Source organism: Halichoerus grypus, unplaced genomic scaffold (assembly GCF_964656455.1).
Source record: "Halichoerus grypus unplaced genomic scaffold, mHalGry1.hap1.1 HAP1_SCAFFOLD_38, whole genome shotgun sequence".
NCBI lineage: Eukaryota > Metazoa > Chordata > Mammalia > Carnivora > Phocidae > Halichoerus > Halichoerus grypus.
Genome location: NW_027555004.1, coordinates 138487 through 160734, shown reverse-complemented (window position 1 = coordinate 160734; position 22248 = coordinate 138487). Strand labels below are relative to the sequence as shown.

General features: G+C 35.3%; 1 long non-coding RNA gene across 1 annotated transcript in view; it reads left to right on the top strand.

The window, feature by feature from the left end:
* The first annotated feature begins 1028 nt into the window (after positions 1-1028).
* The window catches only part of LOC144380672 (uncharacterized), a 73244-nt gene continuing 52024 nt past the window's right edge, over positions 1029-22248 (top strand). The window contains exon 1 of the long non-coding RNA XR_013444885.1: positions 1029-1332. This is a non-coding gene — a long non-coding RNA (uncharacterized LOC144380672). The remainder of the gene's footprint in view (positions 1333-22248) is intronic.

The following is a 22248-nucleotide window of genomic DNA, read 5'->3' as shown; positions in this document are numbered from 1 at the left end:
TAAGAACACATTTTACAACTTGTTTTTCAGTGATTTAAAACAACTTATGGAGATCCACTTTGTTGGCACAACTAAGCTTTTGGTCAGGACTTGGATTCTGGATTCTTTCCATATATACCTTTTTTTTTTTTTTTTTAGGAGAGTAGCGGGGAAGGGGCAGAGGGAGAGGGAGAATGTTAGGCGGGCTCCATACCCAGTGTGGAGCTGGACGTGGGGCTTGATCTCGCAACACTGAGATCATGACCTGAGCCAAAATCAAGTCAGATGCTTAACTGACTGAGCCACCTAGGCACCCCTCCATATACATTTTATTTTGTTGTATTTAGTGTGATATGTTTGAGGGGAGCTTTTAAAGTTAGGTTTACTATATTCGGATGCCTGTTTTTAGAGGATTTTTTTTATAGCTAGTCCATATCCCACAAAGGATGATTATATTTTTAGGAGTTTTTCTTATTGATTAGAATTGGTTGACAACTGAACTGTATTTTAGGTTTGAAAAAAATCTGGTCATCTTGGTATAACAGTTAATATGCTTATGATTTATTTGCTGACTTCATTATATAAGAGCCATTGTCTTTGTTCTTAAGTTACTTGCTTTTTCAGGCATTTTTAGATTATTTTAAAAATTGATCCTTTTTGAACCATGTTACCCTTCTACCTAATCTGTATACATATATACATATAGTAATATATATACATATTTTATACTACATAATGTAAAATGTATGTAATTTTATTTATATGTGTGTGTACAGACTCATTATTGCCTTAATATGGTTTATATGAAAGGTAGAGAATATGACACGTGTATGACTAGTTTTCACATCTTTAAATCAGGCACAAGATTTAATAGTGGGTATTTTGCTTTTATAAGACACAATGATGCAACAACATGGGTGGAGCTAGAGAGTATAATGCTAAGTGAAATAAGTCAGTCAGAGAAAGACAAATACCATATGATTTCACTCACATGTGGGATTTAAGAAACAAAACAAGTAAAGGGGAAAAAAAAGAGAGGAAAGACAAACCAAGAAACAGACTCTTAACTATAGAAAACAAACTGATGGTTACCAGAGGGGAGGTGCGTGGGGGGATGTGGATTAAAGAGTACACTTGTCCTGATAAGTACCCCACGATGTATGGAATTGGTGAATCATTATCTTGTACTCTTGAAACTAATATAACACTGTATGGTAACTATACTGGAATTAAAATTTAGAAAAAGAAAGATACACAAATGATGTCAGTGTTCTTTTGCAAGTAATATATTTTCTCCTTGTTGTAGGTCCTTTTGTTCTGCATCACAGCTGCCATGTACATGTTCTTTTTCAGGTATGTCCTGTTATACCTATTTATTTTAATAGAAAAAATAGGGTTCCTTTGTGTTTTTTAAATCAGCCATGTAACTAATGTTGTTCCCTAAATAATTATTTCTCACAAGTAGCACGAGGTTTGGTTTTGTTTTTGTTTCCTTCCTCTAGGATTGTTAGAGATAAATCACTGCTTCTTAGTGGATAGAAGAGAGGGAAAAAAGATTTGTTTTGTTTGTTTGTTTGTTTTTCATATTCTCCTTACAGGTTCATCTTGGAAAGCTGAATATATAAATTAATAATCTTAAATACTGATAAGTGAGTTTTTGTTTTTTGTGGACCTGATTTTAGATATTCTCCACTCTCCAACATTTTAAATCAATTTAAGTCAACATTTTAAATTTAAATAAGAAATTTAAATAAATTTAAATAAGAAAAAAGTGATGGTAGGGCTTAATCTAAATCTTCTGCCAAGGTAACCTAGCACATTAATAATTGTCTTTAAAATATTAAATTAGTCCATAATGTCAGAGTTGTATTTCTCATTGACATTGAAACTGTGAGGCCTGTGGAGCAGTGTTAGGATGGCTCAAGATTTCAAGGCCAATGAAAAGGATACCATCGTTCTATAGCCATAGCAGTACAGGAAGAGGATTTTGGATTGGGAAGAGTCCATTCCTTCCTAACCTTTATTGTCAGTGATACCAGTAATTCCCATTTATTTCAGTCTTATTACACTAATTTGAATAGACTTTTCTTGATTTTTCTGGATATAGGCAGAATTCAATCACAATAGGAAGGACCAAACTTTTAAAATTAAAATTTGTACTTGATTGACCAAAGCAGTTACAGATTTTAATAAGATATATTTGATAGATATCTTAATTTTTTTCTTTTTACCTAAATCAGACAATTCAACCATACCAGAATTTTAAAACAATTTCCTGCCAGAACATCCTAATAAATATTTGATAAGCACAATGATAGGATTTTAACTTACTATGACTTTATCCAAAATTTTACATGCACATTTAAAGTGATGCTGCTGCTGTTATTCTTGTAAAGGGACAGCCAGGCCATTAGAAGGGGAAAATGGATCAGATTTCAAGGTAGGGAGAACTTGATTTGTAAAGGATGGGTAATGGGTGCATAATATTTTTTGTCAGTTATTAATGACTGAAAAATCATTGCAGCTCTCCGGGGGTCTTTGTGAAATTGTTTGAGCTACCATATGGTCTCTTTCTTATATTTTAACAATTTAGGGGTGTCTACCATATGGTCTCTTTCTTATATTTTAACAATTTATGGGTCAGGTATAGGAGTTAGGGACAATGACTATATCATTTCATCAATTTCCAAAAATTGTATATTGTATTCAGATACATTATTAGGACAATATGTAAAAAGTTCACATGGTTGATCTTTATGTCTATCTAGTCTGAAGGTAAAGCTTACCTAGTGGGGAAAATATAAAAAAGAGAAAAACTTAGAAACCTATCTTCTGTTGACATGTACAGAGGAAAATACAATATCAAGTAAATTTTCTTTTTGTGAAAATTCCCAAAAGCAGATAGTTAAATGCAACAGTCCTTCCAGTCTGACACTTAAAGACAGTGTATTTGATCAACAGTTAGCATTTCTTAGTTGTCAGTTTTTGAGGTTTAAAAAACAAATTGTATGTTGAATATCGTGATAATGCCCAAGTTTTAGCTTGGTCCTCAGAAATCATACTTTGAAAACTGCTGCCATCAACGTAGTATTTTTGGTGTAGAAAGAAAATCAGCCCTATAAATATGTATTTTGGTGTAGAGCTATGAAGCCTTTTCCTGTTTCAGTCACAAAGTCTAGGTTTAAGACAACATTTTAAAATACTTTCCAGAAGGCTCAATACAAGGTTTTAGTGCCAAGATAAACATTTTCAGTTTTCTGAGGAAAGGGCTTGTTTTCTCCTAAAAGAAGCACTATCACCAAATTCCTAGTGTTCTTGGCAGAAGTTAGTTTGAATAACTCAACAAAAGAGGTTTGGCAAATGGTAAAATAAAACCTTTTATAAAGTACTACAATCAAACAAAACAATGTTACATGTTTGTCTGAACTCTGGCCTGTGTTTGGAATGAACAAACAACATTGTACATAGCAGTTAGCGAGTCTAATTGCATTAAAATATTTTATTCTTAAAACTCAGTTTAATATACAGATATTTGAGGTCATATTTTTTCCATTTATTAACAATTTTAATTCTAATTGCTTAAAATAGGTAAATATCAAATGATATTGTCCCTAGGTTTCCATTTATACTAATTTCCTTTGAGAAGAGAGGATAAGGGAATCATTTTATGTTAGAAATTAATAAGCTTGTGTTTTTATCCTAACCTATAAGTGGGAAAAAGGGAAATGAGACCCCCTTTCAATAGAGAGGAAATGTGCCAATTTTATTTATTTAGAGTAGGAACTTGAGGAAGTAGTTCTATAAGTATTTTCTAAAAGTGACATATAGGATGTGATGGTTATAGTATGAATTTACTTAAAAAGTAATGCAGTGTTCTTAGTATTAAAATCATGGCTATTAAAATGTGTAATGAAAACATCTTACTTTTGAGTAGTTCTTTTGTTATTTTTTAATAGGTACAGTTTTCTTTTCACATGCATTTTCTCATACACAGTGATCTTGATTTTCAATCTGTACATCAGAAATAAGGCTTACATTCAGATAGAATTCTAAGAAAACTTCAGAGCCTTGGGTTGAGGAACGTGAAGAGAGTTCTAGTTCTTAGCCAGCTGGCCATCCATCCATCCAGGTGTCTGTTGATACCAACATATGCTGTGGATTCTGTTAAGAACTGGGGTACAATATTTTGAAGATATTTTGAAAGAAGTTTTTCTGTACAACCCCCCAGTGGGCATTCTTCATAATGATTCTGCTTCCATTGTTCAATCATGTATTATTTTGTATGTTGTTGTCATAACTTCGTCTTAGAGCATGTCTGTCACTATGAAGCAGAAATCATAGTTGAAAATTTGGTAGAATATTTCTTCTCATGCATACCTTTAAAGCACATTTTTTTTTTTAACTTCTAAATGTATACTTATGGGTAAAGCAACTTTTTTTTTTTTTTTTAAGTCAAGGATTTATTATAGTTGTTGATTCAGGCTTTATTAGGATCTTTCCAACAGTCATGTGGAGAGAAGAACTGAGTCTCTTTTGAACCATTAGCTCTTTCATTTTTTTAACTGAAAAGCAAAGGAGAGAATCAACAACAACACAAACAGCATGCCAAAACTAATACACATAATCCTGCTAACAAAAAACAATGAAACATGCTATACTTTTAAACAATTTATTTATTGGTTTTATTTCAACATTAGGTATCTGTGTATGGAGAACACATAGTTTAGAAAAGTGAAATAATTCAGTTTCACTTTTCTTTAATAATTTAATTTAAAATAGTATCATAAAGCATATCATGACAGCTTTGATCCCATCCTGGTGAGTACCTAGCTAGAAATTCTTTCCACCTGCCTTTGCAAAGGCAGCAACAAATCCAACAGTTTGTTTAAACATGTAGATTGAAAGGCTCAGACTTGTTGTCATAGCAGATAATCTATGGACTGTGTATGACTGATTCACAGGAGACATAACTTAATCTGCTATAAACATTGAAAAACGTATTTTTATTTAGAATCTAGTGCAAATTAAAGTTGATTGTTGTTGTGTTTAAAACATTATTTAGAAATAGTATTGATGCCTGCCATGGATGAATTCTGGTCAAGTCTCTGTGAAGGTACAAATAATAAACTGTTTCATTAGTCTCAAGATAATGGATGTATTTTGTTTTTAAGAAAATGAAATGACATTGGCTGTCTGCATTTTTGAGTGAAAGACATTTGTGATTGTCCTTGAATCTCCTAATGTAAACGGAACCTAGTATCTTTGAAGTGACTTTAACAGCAAGTAAAGAACTTTTGATCTGGGTCTTTCGACAATTATTGATTTTAACAAAAGCCCTTTAAATATCAATTAGGTTCTATTTTTTAAAGTACTGCCTAAAACTACACAGAAATCCAGTCTAGAAAATTATATATAGCATTTGAACTTTAAAAGTTTTACTTCAGGATTAGGAGAGTTTGCCCTAATGAGGTTTGTATTTTGAAGAGATTTCTTCCAGCAAAGCAGAGAGTGAATTGGGGGCTTGTAGGGGGCATAATGGCAGTTAATGGGAGGATACTGTTGCAGTTATCCTGGAAGAAAATGGTGGGGGCGTGACTGAAGGTTATTATGGTAATAATAAATAATAAACATAGTAAAGAGTGGATCTATATGAGATATGAGTATTGATGCTTGGATGAAGAAGAGAAAAACACTGGAAATTAGAAAATTAACAAATTAGAAAATGTATGGAAATTGAGTACAGGTTTTGCAATTACTGAGATTGAAGTGCATTTAAGACACTCACATTAAGAGATATAAATGTATATCACTTGGGTATTTGGAGATTAGGACATAAATAGAGGCTATGCTTGATTGTCACACCAATTGGTTGAGTACAGACAAATTATACAACTTCTGTATGCTTAGTTTTTTCTTTATTAAAAAGTATAAATTATTATATGGACCTCATAGGTTGGCTTCTGGTGATTAAATTAGCACAGTGTCTTTCAAACTTTTTTGAATATGACCCAAAATAAGAACTACACACACACACACATAAATTTTCCAGAATAATACTTAACCTTACGACATGGAATACATTTGGATATTTTTTATTCTAATTTGTTTTATTTAAAAAGCTGCTTTGAACTACCAGCAGTGTGAAAAAACACTGAGCTAATACAGGTGAGCACCTTGCTCAGTGATTATTACTTTAGCAGAAGTAGAGTTATGAGTAGTGATTATTGTCTGTAAACTAGGAAAGAAAGTTAATTAAAATGGAGGATTTCAAGAATGAGGGCATTATCTTTAGTGTTAATGCTGTAAATATATTCATTAAGGTAAGGGCTAAAAATGTTCATTTGCTCTAGCAACCTGGTTGTCAGTGGTAACCAGCTAGAGAAATTTTTGTTGCTGAATTGGGATAGTAGATTGAGAAATGTGACATGATGTTCACTTTAAATATATACAATTAATTTTGTCAATTATTTTTTGAGGAAAGTTAGGAAAATTTTTTTTAATAAATGCAAAAAAGGTGTGAGCTGAGGAAGCGGAATGAGTATAATAAACTCAAAGTTTGAGCGGAGAAAGGGCAAGTTGTTATAGGAGTAAGGTTTTCTTTTGGATTCCTTCTTAGTTTATTTTTTTTTAGGCAAGAGAGACTAGACTATGGGAAAGTTTAAGTGAGTAAAAGAAGGTTGCACAAGCAGGAGAGATTAACAAGTTGGGGAAATAGGAAAGAGAAGAGAAATGGTCTAAAATGCAGTCCAGAATGTCAACAGTGATAGCTAGATTGTTAAACCTATTTGTCTGATAGAGATCATGTTAGATAATTATGAGGAAATTGAAGTTCCTTTTAAAAGCCTTGAACATACTGTTTAAGTGGAAGAGGATTGATAAATATAGAAGAGGTAGTAAATAGAAAAATCTTAGGTCTTTGGCTTCCTAAATTCATTGTCATTCTTAAAAGGTATTAATTACAAGTTAATTAACTTGTTGATAAAAATTGACATGGGCTTGGGAAACCAACATTCCTCAGAAGATATATGCAGGTGAACTGAGGTACTTTCATAAATGGCAACTAACTAGGGAGCTTACCAAGAATGCAAAATCTGTCCTATGCAAAGATAAAGGTAGAGATCCTCAGGACTGTTGCTTTCCTCAAAGCAAGTTGAAAAGGTGAGAAAACATAGGTTCAAAATTTTGTAAATCACTGTGTCTGACAATGCAGAGCTTATTATCAAGTCAAATGACTGTAATCTGACTTTCTTTTTGGGGGAGGTAGAGAATTAGTCTGCCCATGTGGTGAATATACTCCATCTATGGATGGAAGTTGTGGCAAATCTGTTTTCACTTTTTGCCTATCAGCCTTTGAAATACTGTGCCTCAATAAAGAAATTGCTCAAACATTTTATATCTAATATAAATGTTTGTTGTTTTTTAGTAGAAAGCAAAGAGAAATATTGTTTGGAGAAATACTATCAACTTAAAATGCAACTTCTTACAGACTTCGTGGCACACAATCACATTAGAAGTGGTCAGTTGTCTTTGCAGTTTTATTTTCAAGAATAAAAATGCATTTTTGGGTGGTTTTCTAAATGTAAATATTTTATTTATTTTTATTGATGTCGAAGTTCAAGAAGTGATGACATGTTACTAAGTCAGTGAAGAGTTTACACTGTTAACATGCCAGTAGGCTTGTTCTAGTAGTTCTCAGGTTCCACTGGATGTTGGAGCCTCTGTGAATCAAGATGGCAGTTTGCAGTTACAATAAAGGATAAACCATAATTATGCTTATCTTTTTTTTTTTACTAAAACAATTTTAACTTATGTTAGCACTTTTCACCTAAATCAAGTTGGCACTATATAGTTGTATTTATTTTTTATTGAATCTGTAAGATACAATGTAGCTAGAATTTAATAGTAGTTAATAGCTATGTCATGCATAAGAAGTCATTTGTTCCAAGTTCTACACTTGTATTTATTTTATTAACAGAAGAATAATTCTTATAAATAATTCTTCTTAAGTATTTAGGAGAAATGAAAATGTTTTTGTTTTGGAAATGACAATTCACAGAAGATTTTAATAAAGCATTTCTGTTTTGAGCAACAAAAAAATCACTCTTGGGTGTAAGAATCTGTTACCTTAACAGAAGTCTCAGCAAATCAAATATTCATAAGTAAGAGAAATAATATGATAAAGTTCTAACATTAGTGGTGAATTCTTGAAATAATGTAGATACATTTTTTTTTCCCTGATGATGTCAGTCATAGTTTATTAGCATTGGTGATTATTGCTGGAGATGGTTTGAGTAAAAGAGTACCTGGCAAATGTTTGAATAAATGATACTGAGTTTAAAATATCTAATGATTGAGTAAAATTTTTAGCTTTTCAGAATTTTCATTTACTTAATGAAAAACATAGATGTGTTTTTGGAGGTTCCATGGTATAATGGAAATTGTATAGTCTTCAGTGCCTCACGTTCGAACAGACCTCTCTTTAGGTTTTGGCTCTTACCACTTACTAATTCTGTGGCTTTGGTAAATTATTTCTTTTTAAATTTTTCATCCATAAAAGTATCCCTATAGTTATGAGAATTTAGAACAGATATCCCCAAGAAAATATTTTTTAAATGATATTTAAGTTTCCAAGCTAATCCTTTAAAATTAACCTATAAATGAATCCATACAATGTACTTGGAGTATAGTGCCAGTAGTACTATAGAAACAAATAATATTTATGATAATATATTTTTGGGAAAATATATTTATTTCCAATATGTTAGAGCTAAAGCAAAAGGATTGGAAATTACCCAGTTCTTGAGCTATTCCACAGCGTCCCCTGTCAGAGCAAGAGCTCAGAGCATAGGAGACGGGAAATGAGGGGATAGAAGAACAGAATTAGACCTCTCAGGAAGAGAGTGGTTAAAAGCAAAATGAAACAGTGGCGCCTGGGTGGCTCAGGTGGTTAAGCATCCGACTCTTGGTTTTGGCTCAGGTCATGATTTCAGGGTCGTGAGATAGAGCCCCGCATTGGGCTCGTGCTCTGTGAGGAGTCTGCTAAAGATTCTCTCCCTCCCACCCCGAAATAAATAATCTTAAAACAAACAAACAAACAAAAACAGGCTAATACCGCAAATTTAAGAGCCAAAAGAGTGGGATTATGGTTTAACCTGGGGCTTTCCTTTTACATGTCTTCCTTTTTCTTTCTTCTCCTCCCTATTCCCTACTCTGATGCCATCTGACTGGAGGGGTGTTGGGGCAGCACAGTAAGTGGGGCTAGAGAAGAAGGGGTCTTGGAAGTATAGGGTAGATGGGCGCTGTGGGGGTTGGGGTAGGTGGGTAGGGAGGAGAATGAGGAGGAAGGAAGTGTATTGGCCCCAGATTCCCAGAGCAGCAAGATTTGGCTGTGTCTTTCTGTTGCCAGCCTTACTCTTAACTAGTTGCTAGTCCATCCATTGGAAATTGGTTTAAAAAAAATCTAAAGAATGGAACCAACCAAGGTTATGGGGATTAAGGAGTGCAACTTGTTGTGATGAGCACCCGGTGATGTATGGAATTGTTGAATCACTACACATACACCTAAAAGTAATGCAAAACTGTATGTTAACTAACTGGAATTAAAATAAAAACTTAAAAAAAAAAGAATGGAGCCAAATAGGGTATCCTTTTCACTCCACGTTCCAAATCTCTCTGGGCATCATATTGCATCATATTCTATCATAACTCAACAGAATAAAGCCATAGGTGATTCCTGAAAGTGTCTGCAGCACTTTTTTTGTCATTTTTCAAACAGCTACCGTGCACTTGACCCTGTTTTCACACAGTTGACTATTTCATCTCTTGCCTGTAGAGGTGGGAATGATAGAGAAGGGGAGGAATAAGGAAGAGGAAACAATTGCTAGAAGCAGTAGGTTAAGAGGAGGCCTAAGTTATGTTGCTAGAGTGGCCATTTGTATTGGAAGAATCTACATTCATTTTTGTGTATCTTCCGTGTAGTTAAAAGCCAGTATTTTCCCAGAATTTGCTGGTATATCATCTTCTTGTATAAAAGGGGCTGAGGAGAGCGCCCGTGCTCTCCTCTGCCATAGGAGGTTACAGGGAGAAGCCTCTGTCCATGAGGAGGTGGGCTGCACCAGGCACTGAGTAGGCTGGCACCCATGGCCTTGGACTTCCCAGCCCCAAGAGCCGTGAGAAACAGATTTCCGTTGTTTGTAAGCCATCCAGTGTCTAGTATTTTGTTATACTAGCTTGAACTAAGACAACTGGGAAGGGCTTTTCCACTTTCTAATGTAATGCGTTAATATTTCAGGTGTCCATTACAAAAATTGGCTTGCAGACCTGCTTGCTACCCTGAGGTGTAGGCCAACTACTGTCTCCATGTAAGCTTCCTTTCCCTTAAAGGAAAGTCTTTTAATAGGAGTCTTTTAAATGAAGTCTGAAATTATAAACTCCTTTGAATTAAATTTATTATTCATTCTTAACCCAAACACCACTCTACTGTATACAATAGAAGATCTATAGTATTAGCCAAAACCAGGGATTCCAGCTATGCAGACTTATACACCTATACACCATAGTCGTAATTATAACTTACTCCATTTCATTTGGGCTTGAGATATAAATATAATGGTTTTGAAAATATGAGATTAAAATTATTTGGAATTGAATATAATTTATAAATGATAAATATAGAAGCTTGAAGCGATTTAGCTGTGAAGAGACGATACAGAAGTAATTGCAGATACTTTTAAGAATTACCTTTTGGCTTTATTTGGTTGAGTTATGATATAATGCCTAGAGAGATTTTTAAATTTGGGAATTATGATGAGTAAAGAAGAATGATAAAACTAACTCTATAATGAGAACTGATGCCTTGTGAATTAGAAAAATAGCCAGAATTTTGTAAAACACATTAGAGGACAAATAGCCTCAAATTAAGATTATATTGATTTTTTTGTAAAATACATATATGTATATATTTTGTTCATTGTAGAAAAATACCAAACAAAATCTTTCAGAGAATAACTGCTACCTTTGTGTATATCCTTATTGGCCATTTGCTATGTCTTTGTCTGTCTTTCCTCTCCACCTGCCTGCCTTCTCTCCCTCTGCCTTCTGCTTTCCCTTCCTTCCTTATTCCTTTTCTTCCCCCCTCCTCATTTCCTCTCTCCTTCCACATCTTCTACATAGATATACTTCTCAAATGAGATCATATCATGTTGCTGGATGATGAAATGCCTTTTGTTGGCATATCTGCATTAGAAAAGACTAGGAACTTTCTGTGATTAGTCTAAGCAGCAAGCCTTCTCTTGAATTACACACACTTATACTCACATCCACTTGCCCAGGTGCACACAACAAATTATTAGAAGCGGTAGAAAGGATTCTGACACCAGTCTTCAGTTCTTCACTAAAAGAAACTGGTGATAACTCTTAATAATCTGAACATGACTAAAATAATGATTCCAAGCATCTATTCTTTCAAGTCCGGGGAATCCTCTTCTGTGTGCTATCTTCTTCTTGTTTAAGGAGAATTACTACTAATCACAGAAAGTTCTTAGACTTTGCTGATACAGATGTACAAATTTGAAGCAGTTAATTGCTTATTTTATTGGTTATGAGGAATGCTGTAACTCACTATGTTTTTTTCAAGCCTGACTTTGTTTCTGTTGTTTTCAACCGTGTGAGTTTGCTTAGAGGTAAGTAAGGGGCACTGTAGTGTAGCAGAGTTGGTTAAGAGCGTGAACTGTGGAGCCAGGCTGCGTTACGTTCAAATCTTCACTTCATCTAACTTGTTTTGTGATCTTGGCTAAGCTACTTAGCCTCTCTGTGCATCAGCTTTCTCATCTTAAAGTGGGAATAGTAATAGTACTTACCTCATGGGATTATTATAAGAATTAAATGACTGTTGAGGTGCCTGGGTGGTTCAGTCCTTAAGCGTCTGCCTTCAGCTCAGGGATCAAGCCCCGCATCGGGCTCCCTGCTCTGCAGGAAGCCTGCTTCTCCCTCTCTCTCTCCCCCTGCTTGTGTTACCTCTCTCACTGTCTCTGTCTCTCTGTCAAATAAAAGAATTAAATGACTGTCATATTTTACACACTCAATAAATGTTAGCTATTTTTATTATTTAAGTCTGAGCTGTAAAGATCATTCATGTAGTCTATGATTCCATTTATATGATATGTCCAGAATAGGCAAATCCATAGAGATAGAAAGTAGATTTGCATTGCCTATGACTAGGGGACTTGCAGGGAATGGGGAATGACTACAAATGAGTATTTTTTTAATGGTGATGAAAATGTTCTTAAAGTAATTGTGATGATGGGTACACAAGGCTGGGACTATAAAAATCACTGAATGTTGCATTTTAAATAGTGATTTGTATATTATGTAAATTATATCAATTAGCATGTTATTAAAAAATCTGAACTGGAAACAAACCTTTGTTGCACAGAGGCATGGTGTTTCTTGTGTTACCACCATCAGATATCCCACTGGTTGCTGCCTCTCAGGGATGTTACTCGTTTTTGTGGGCACATAGGCGTACACTGAAACAGAACATCAGGAGACTTCTCTTTTTCTCAGGTGTATTTGAAGGAGTGTTCCCTTGGAGAATGACAGAATGAAGAACATGCACGTGCCCTGTAGGGCTTATCAGCTCTCTTTCCAGAATTGTCAGAACTGCAGTTTAGGATATGTATGCTCTTGGTTATGAGACACTACACTTTGGAATTAGAAGGAAAACAAAAGAGGAAGCTGCCATAGAAGTCTCAAGTGTATATAAGATTGTTAATACAACATTGTGCTGAAATTCGTTTTTTGATATTTCTGAGTTAGGATGTTAAATTTTTTACTTGGTAGTAGCGTTTGAAAAGTGCAGTTTAAAAAAAGGTTTATAGGCTTGCCAACAAAGACTAATTTCAGAAATACATGCAGATATGGTACAATATCAAAAGTACTTATTAATTGGAGGAAAACAAGATGAAGGATGAGATAAAGTTATTTATATGAAACAGGCGTTTAGTGAAAATATTCTTAAATATAAGTCTGATGACTTATAGGCATCAGAATGAACACATGAGGAGAAGAACTGCCCTAACTGACCCGCAGACCTGCAGCATGACACAGAGCTGGCCCAGTCAACTTGCTTATTACATGCTATGCTCCGTAGATGACAGCTAAAACTGGGATAATAAATTAAAGTAAAATACACAATGAATGCTAAAAGAAGTTGATATTGAGAAAAATGTAAGAGAGAGAAAAAGAAACTTAATAATCGCTAAGCATCCAAAGTGAGTATATGAATACCTGTTTTCTATTTCATCTAAGAAAAGGACTTGGGTAAGCCCATTTCCCCTTGTTAGAGACATTTAGGATATTTGGGGAAAATGTCCTGACTCTATATATAAGTCTTGCTTATCAAAGTGAAAAGTCATGGATTGCCATTTAAAGACTGATCACGAGGATGTTCTTTAAATACCTAGAAAGTGCATTGCTAATACATCCCAATTTAGTTTGAATGAAAATTAAATTATAGTCTTTGGCAAAAGAAATTATTAGTTCATGACTTGATTATATTTTGATTATGAATATGTATTTCATAGATTATATTTGATTATATATTGAAGAAGAATTTTGCTGTAGTGTCCTTTTATTTTGAGGGAGATGTTTTAAATCGCTGTCCTTGCCGTAGAAAATTATTGAATTGAATGGAAGGGCATAGAAGGAAATTATATTAGTATTTATGTCATGTATCATCAATTCTTTTTCTTTCATGATCTATTCTAGACATTTTTTAAAAAGTCACAGCAAAAATTGGAAATATTTGGATTTATTCCAATCTGTATCCTTAAAATGTCAAATAAAATCTCCACTCATGAAGGCTTATTTTTCGTGCTGCACAGGTTTAGTGACAGGGCTTCCTGGGGGAGGAAGTACGTTACAGCTGCACTGAGCTGAAAGTTACAGTAAAAGAATATTTTTCCACCATTATCAGTTTTCAGCACAGATTCTGTCTCTAATTTGTGATTGAGTCACTGAACCAGGAAGGTGTTTACCTGCAAGGTGAGCTGGTCGAAACGGGAGAAGCTTTTAAGTTCTAAAATTTCAGCCATAGTCTTCCCTAGAGGAAGAAAAAAGTGGGTCTCCTCCTCCCTTTTTTATATGCTCTTGTCAATCACAAAGCCTCTTTGTACTGGTGGGGCCTGGATGGTGACTGAGGGCTGGCTGTTTATCGTGTTCCCGTCATCCTAAAACGCAAAATAAAAGGAGGAGGAAAACATAACTTTGGGTTCCCAGGCCTTAGAGAATTAAGTTGCTTGTGGCAGCCCGGGTCCTCTGAATCCAAGCTACCTTGGAATGCTTTCTGAGGTGATTTGTTTGTTCACTAAAATGGAGTATGTAATTCTTACAGTTTTAAGCTCCTTAAAGCACATTCAGAACAAGAATAATATTCAGAATCTGATAATGGAAAGCAGTTGAGCTTATCAGAGTTAATGTCTTCTATCACAGAAACATGAAGCTCTAGTAATAGGAGCACAATTGCTATTTTATCTTATGTTTCTTGCTTGAGTGTTAAAAAGATGCTTTTGGAATTGGATAATTCTCAATTGTACCAATTGTAATTGTACCAATTGTAATATTTTGTACAAACCCTTCTTGCAGGGTGTCATTTTAAGATATTTTCAGGGATTCTTATAGAAGAGGAGACTCCCCTCACCTTTTAAAATCACTAGCAACTTCTGGTATGAAACATGTAGGGAAATTTGTTATAGCAAGCCAACCTTGTTGAAATTACTTGAGTCCTGAGACTTACAGTCATTAAAGTTTTTGATCGCTTAACTAAAGTTATTGACTCTTTCTTTTGGATTTTAGCTTATATCCCTTATAATTTTCTATTACATTCTAATGATAGGAACAACTGTGTGAATGGATATGAGGTGGACTGATATGGCTTTCACCTTAAAAGAATATTGACCTGGTGAAATAGTGTTCTTTTAAATTATTCTTTAGAAGAGCAGAAATAAAATAGTTCCAATAAGGATGAAAAAGAAAGGTTTTGTTGTTAAATGAGGTATTCCTTTTTATTGATTCCGAAGTACACACTTACTAATGCTCAAGAGGTATAAAATGAATTATTACAAATTCAGATGTCTGATGTAAAAGCTATAAGGAAATTCTCAAACTTGTATGTGCATACAGATCACTGGGAGATTTTATTGAAATGCAGATGATGATTCAGTTGGTCTGGGGTGGGATCTTAACTTCTGCATTTCCAGGAAGTTCCCAGGTGATGCTAGTGCTGCTGGCCCTGGGATCACATCTTGAGCGGCACATCTGTAAGTCACCTCAAGAAACAAATTATAAAATTAAAATGAAAAAAAAAATCCAAGACTTTATAATCTCACTGCCTCTCTTGGCAACCCATTCTAGTAGTTGACAATATATAGAGTCAGGACATTTTCCCCAAATATCCTAAATGTCTCTAACAAGGGGAAATGGGCTTATCCAAGTCCTTTTCTTAGATGAAATAGAAAACAGGTATTCATATACTCACTTTGGATGCTTAGTGATTATTAAGTTTCTCCTTCTCTCTCTTACATTTTTCTCAATATCAACTTCTTTTAGCATTCATTGTGTATTTTACTTTAATTTATTATCCCAGTTTTAGCTGGCATCTACAGAGCATAGCATGTAACAAGCAAGTTGACTGGGCCAGCTCTGTGTCATGCTGCAGGTCTGTGGGTCAGTTCGGGCAGTTCTTCTCCTCATGTGTTCATTCTGATGCCCACGCTGAAGAGACAAAAGCTATGCAAGGAAAGCCGTCCTCAGGGCAGTGGAATGAGGTTTGTTTTCACTAACGCATTCTCCAAAATGTTTGTACGTGTATATCTTAAGTGCTTTATTAGCACACATCTATATTCGCTCATTTACCAAGGCATTTTCTTCGAGTATGAGTTCCCTAGCTGGGGTCCTGAGTTGTTTTTGTTGTATAAACCATACTTATAAGGTGTTGTCTTTCCAAAGCATTCAACTCAGTTTCCATGGAAGAAAAAAATTAATCCTTTTTGGTTTATGTAATGTGTAGGTCAGTTACATAATTACATTAATAAATATAAATGACATCAACACATCTGGGGACAAACACAACCGATTTTTGACAGGCATATAACTCAGCTAGTGTGAACAGATGTGTATGCAGTCATATTTGAGAGTGGTGTTTTTATTTCTGAGCAATCAATGTGAATATTAGAATGTTTTACAGAGAGAAAATAGAGACGCCAAGATAAATTTGTCTTATTTAATGTAGTCTCCTAAATGGAGGTTAGATAATTTTTTACAGTAAAGAGCACATTTAAAACATACTAACTTCTGATCCTACACCTTTTACCTCTGCAATATCATCATCCTGGCTTCTTTTCCATTCTTTCAGGATTTTTTTCTATGCTTTAAAGCCCTCAAAATTTGGCCGTTACCCTTTTTTTGTTGTTGTTGGTGGTGGGGGCGGGGGGCTTGTTATTTATCCTAGTAGAGCCAAACTTCACTCATACTTTCACTGTAGGAATCAATTTATATATTTGACATAGATCTTGATGCTTATTTAGCCTAAAAATAACTGAATTTAAGAATTCATGGATTATATGCTGATTCAGTGTTATTTTAAGTTCATTTGATATGTTGCAAAATTCCATAAACAAAAGTATTTTCCTTTAAAGTGAATAATACCAATACTTAATGTTTCAGAGGATCATAGATTTTTAGAGTAGGGAGCAAATTAGAGATTATGTAATATAGCATTGTCCCTTTTCTGTTGAGGAAACAGAATCTCTGAGGATTTTTGTGACTCGTCTTAGCTCAGTCAGCAATTAGGGCAGAGGTAGAAGTAGAATTTTGAAAAATTTGCTTTAAATACCATAAATCATTTCAAAACAGTTGAATATTTAGAAATTTATGTGAGAAACATGGCAAAAGATTCAGCTGTTTTTGTACTCTTAAATGTACAATGTAATGGAAAGCACTTTTTGAGAGGAAAGCTGAAATTAAACAGAAAGACCTAGAAATTAAGGAAGGTAAAAGTTTGGTCACAATTTTCTTAATGCATATTTTGGGTTTGTGTATGAAATAGTTTTAACTATAACAGAAATACCATCTCATGGGATTATTAATCTTTCTGTTTGAAATAATATTTCTGATAATTGCCATTAGAAATCCTTGGAACTCCTTTCTTGTGACTAGATTTTAAACCAGAAAGGAGAAAAGCTCCTTTGTAGTCAGATGGCTATGCTTTCTGTCTTTGTGTTTCAGCCTCTCTCCCTTTCCCTATCTTCCTCCCTGCCTCTGACCCTCCCCATCTCCACCGTTTCTCTTTCAATCTTTTTGTTTTTTGCTTTATTATATATTGTCAAGGAAATAACTAGAATTGCTTTATGGCACTTACCATTAAATATTCATCATGTCATTTTAAGTGTGACAAATGTGTCTGTGAATGGCATTTTAGAATGGAATTAAATTTATGTTACTCCTCCTTATGCCTTATTACTAATTTCTTAAAACGAAGAAACTATACATTAGTATATATTTATAATTATCTCTGAAATTTTATCATGAATATGTTTTTATGAAATGTAAAGAGATATGTATTAAACAGCAGTTGGTACATTTTAAGGACTTCAGTTTTAATTTCTGCAATATAGTTGCAGCCTTAAGGCCAGTGCATATAGTCAGTTGTCACTTACATTTAATCTCCTAAAGGTAAGTTATATTAATTTCATGTAGGAACTCAGAAACATATTAAACTTTATTCTGTATTTATTACCTTTGAGAACATTATTTTACTTGTAGCATTAAAGTTTATTTTGTTGAAAAATGACTGACTAGATTTCCAAAGAGATTTATAAGAAGAGATTGTTATTTTTTAAAGCTCTGAACTACTTGAAATTTCATAAGTCTGAAACTAGGTTGTAGAAGACAGGTTTTACATTCTTGGTTTTCAGATCAAATTGGCTACAGTAATAATAAGCTACAATTGAAATATGAAACTTTGACGTAAAGCAGAAATTGGAATGTTACTAACAGCTGTTGTCATAAAAGAGAGTGGCTAGAATTTTATTGTGTGTATAGAACATCTCACAAGTCTCATCTTTTAGCTTACTGAATTTAGTTCTAATTCTGCTCTGCTTCATTTCTCTTCAAGAACCAAATGTTTCCTCTCCAGAAATGAATTAAATGGATATTAGGCTGATCACACCCACCTTGTAAAACGTTCTGTCATGTCTAAAACTGATCACACCCACCTTGTAAAATGTTCTGTCTTGTCTAAAACTATTCTTTCCAAATCATAATTCCTTTGGGTTTAACTGTTTTTATGGGTTAATAATATTTAGATCTTGACCTCCTGCCCCATTTCTAACCCTGCAAATCTGACTAGATTCCCTCTCTTGGCTGTTGAACTTTTTTTTTAAGATTTTATTTATTTATTTGAGAGAGTGCGAGAGAGAGAACATGAGCAGAGGGAGGGGTAGAGGGAGAAGAAGACCCCTTCCCCTGCTGAGCAGAGATCCCAGCACCCTGGGATCATGACCTGAGTGAGCCCAAGGTAGACACTTAACCAACTGAACCACCCAGGGGCCCTCCCCCTCTTTTTTTTGGCTGTGAACTTTTTGTTTAAATTCAGCCTATCTCTTCTTTTCAGCATAATTTCCCTTCTTTTTCTTTTTTTTTTTTCCGCCTGTCAGTGAAGTCTACCCTGTGAGTGGTCATCTACAAGGTGGGAGTCATTATACAGGTCACACTTTGGGCACAGCATGCCTTATTTCAGTGCCCAGTTTTGTGGCGTGTGACTAATGTACCCTAAGTAGAACCTTCTATATTCTCATATAGGAAATAGTGCAGAAAGTCTGATTTCTTGGCCTGCAACATGAGTGGAAGAAATTTTAAATGTTTATGGCAAGGGCTATCAACACACTAGTGAAAGAGACAAATATTGTGAATCTGAGGAACAGATATTTAAGTTTTATCAGCTTTGAAGGAGTCATATATTAATAGGAACTTTACATGTAAATAGTATACAAAGTTCCCATGACTTAAAAAATCCACCCTACTAGTCAGTGTCCGCCAGAGCATCTGAGCCATTTTGTCCCTCTTTGGCAGTTGGAGAGGGCTGTGGATGGTGACACTCTGATGAAAGATGAAATAATTATAGCTAGCTAGTATTTACTGAATGCTTATTATGTGTCAGGCATTGTGTTTAAACAGTATTGGGTTAATCCTTCCTAGTACCCACTATACACTAGGGTAGGTACTATTATCTTCTCCATATTCCACGTGAGGGAACTGAGGCTTTGAGAGGCCAAGTAACTTGCCAAGGATTATAGAACTAGAAATAAACAGAGATGAGGTTTGCTTTAAGGTCTCTTTAATTTCAGAGCCTGTTCTCATTTTCTTACCTATCTGACCACACCAGTACTTCCAGTCTTTTCCACATCATGTCATACCTAGAAAATGTGCGTGTGTTTACAGCATGGTGGGGGAAACGGCTAGGCTGCTTACAACTGGAGGCAACTGACCTGGAGATGATGGATAACCTAGAGGTCTCTCCCTGGATCCCACTGAGTCAAGTCAGAGTAAAGAAGGATTTAGTACCTAGTGATACTGGTCAGTTATTTGTGGCAGGCCCACCCATTGGGAAGCTCTGCGCTACACTACAGTGTCCCTGTAGAAAATAGGACGTGAGAGGTTTTTTTTTTCCTAAGTTCACAATGCCTCCGGCTCCCCTTATCATCACAGACCAGGTGGTGGGAGTTTGGATTGGTGATGTGTTCTCAGATCTGTTATATTCCTCTCTTCCTCCCTCGCCCCCATCATCTGCTGAAGTAATAACAACATATATTATTGATGGTTGAGTTTTGTTCATTCAAGAAATATTTATTGAATATTTCTATGTGCAGCACTTTGGTAGTTAAAAAAGATTCACGGTTTGCCAGCAGAGATGATACTTGTTGCCATGGTCTGGATGTTTGTGTCCCCCTTCAGATTCATATATTAAAATTCTAACCTTCCAGGTGATGGTATAGAAGGAGGGGCCTTTTGGTGGTGATTAGGCTATGCAGGTGGAACCCTCATGAATGGGATCAGTGTCCTTATAAAACAGGCCCAAGAGAGATACTTTGGTCCTTTTGCCACGTGAAGACACTGCAAGAAAGTGCCATCCCACACACCAGGAAACTGGTTCTCACCACACACTGAATCTTACCAGACACTGGTGCCTTGATCTTGGACTTCTTAGCCTCTAGAACTATGAGCAGTAAGTTTCTATTGTTTATAAGCTACTAAGACTATGGCATTTTGTTGAAGCAGCTCAAATGGACAAAGACATTTGTACATCAATTACTTTACTATAGCGTGTACAGTATCCTACCCGTGTCATAAACAAAGTGCAACAAACAGGAAGGGTACTGTGATTAGTTTCAGTTAGTAAGTGTAGTGAATGTTTCACTAACAGGTAGCATCTTATCCAGGCCTTGAAAGATTAGTGGAATTTAAACACAGGAGGTTAAGAGGCTGGTGATGAGGACAGTAATGCAGATAGAGTTGATAGTATCAGGAAAGACTTAGACTAAAGTTGGAATGCTTAGAACAGTGTTTACCTGTTAAAAAGAAAGGGAGGGACAAGGAGAGGAAAAGAACCCTTTCTTGCCCCTTGTTTCTTCCAGTTAGTACCTTATTTCTTTCTTCCTTTGTATAGCCAAATTTCTCAAATCATTTGCCCATACTTGCTGTTTGGCCTTCTTCTGTGCCGCTGTAATCTGATTTCCACATACTATGCTTCTGAGATTCATTTCGCTGAGATCATCAAAGAAACCCTGTAACTAAATCTCCCAGGCACGTTTATGTTCTTATCAGGTCTCTCAACTGGTTGCAACATTGTTGTCCATGTGTCATCCCTTAAAACATTCTCCTTAGTTTCCCTGAAATCATGTTTTTCCTCTCTGTCTAGTCACTCCTCCATCCTCTTTTTGTCCCTCTCTTACTTCTACCATCCTTAAGTGTTCTTGTATTCAATATTCTTTTCTAGGACCTCACCTTTTCTTACTCTTCATACTCTCTGTGGGTACTCTTACACATTTCTCTGGGTTCAGTTACCATGTATATACTGACGACCCCCTAATCTATATCTGTGTCTCAGATCTCTCCTGAACTGCTTGCTTAGTTATCTCACTGCTCCTCAAAATAAATTTTTCCCAAATTGAACATATTGTCACTGTCTCAACCCCTCCCCTAACCTCTTCTACCCTAAACTCTGTTTTTCATCAAGTGTTGATTGCAATAAACGGAAATGCCACCTACCCCGTTGGCCCCAGTTGGAAATTTGGCCACCATCCCAAACTTCTCCTTTTCAATTACTACGATATCGTCAGTCACCAAGAATTATCTATTTTGCCTCTTTAATAAATGTCGAATCCCTGAGACTCTCTCCATGCCCACTGTTGCTGCTCTCCTCCTTGATCAAGGCTTCCTTCGCCTTGGTACCACAACTGCCTTCTTATAGGTTTCCACGCGTCTCTTGTCTCACCTGTCCAGTTCATTTCCGAACTATAACCAGAGAGTATTCTGATCCTGTGCTTCCAGTTTAAAGCCATTCAGTGAATTTTTTGCCCTCAGAGTAAAGTCTAAACTCAGGTATTTATAAGTCTTTTTATAATGGTCTGGTCTCACCTGAGAGACTAGGATCCTGCTCAGGAATTGGAGTCTGTTGCTTGGATTTGGATACCACTTTGTGTGATGTTGGACCGATTATCTTTCTTTTGCCTCATTTCTTTGCTTTGTTAAAATGGGATTAGGATTATTGCTAGGATTGAATGAGTTGTTAGAACAATACCTTGTATGTAGTAATTAGTCAGTAAATGTTAACTCTTATTATTGCAATTGTTACCTTACCCAAATCCATTATTAAATCCAATCTTAGGGCATCACTTAATATGGTCATTCACTGGTTAGAGCACAAGGATTTCTGTGATTTCAGCATACGTGGGGAGCATGAGGTAATTGGTGATTGTTGCAGATATGTACTAGCAGAAAGTAAATGGTTTATATGTTAGGTGCCAAATGAGAGAATAGACATTTGAACACCATCAGATTTCAAAAGAGGAAGAAGATGTTTTGTGAAAATTTGATCTGTCCTTTAAAAAGATAATCAGTACAGTGGTAGCTGCAGTAGCTAACATTTACTGAGCCCCTGCTATGTGCCAGGGACTATGTTAAACATTTTATGTACATTATTTTCCTCAAAAG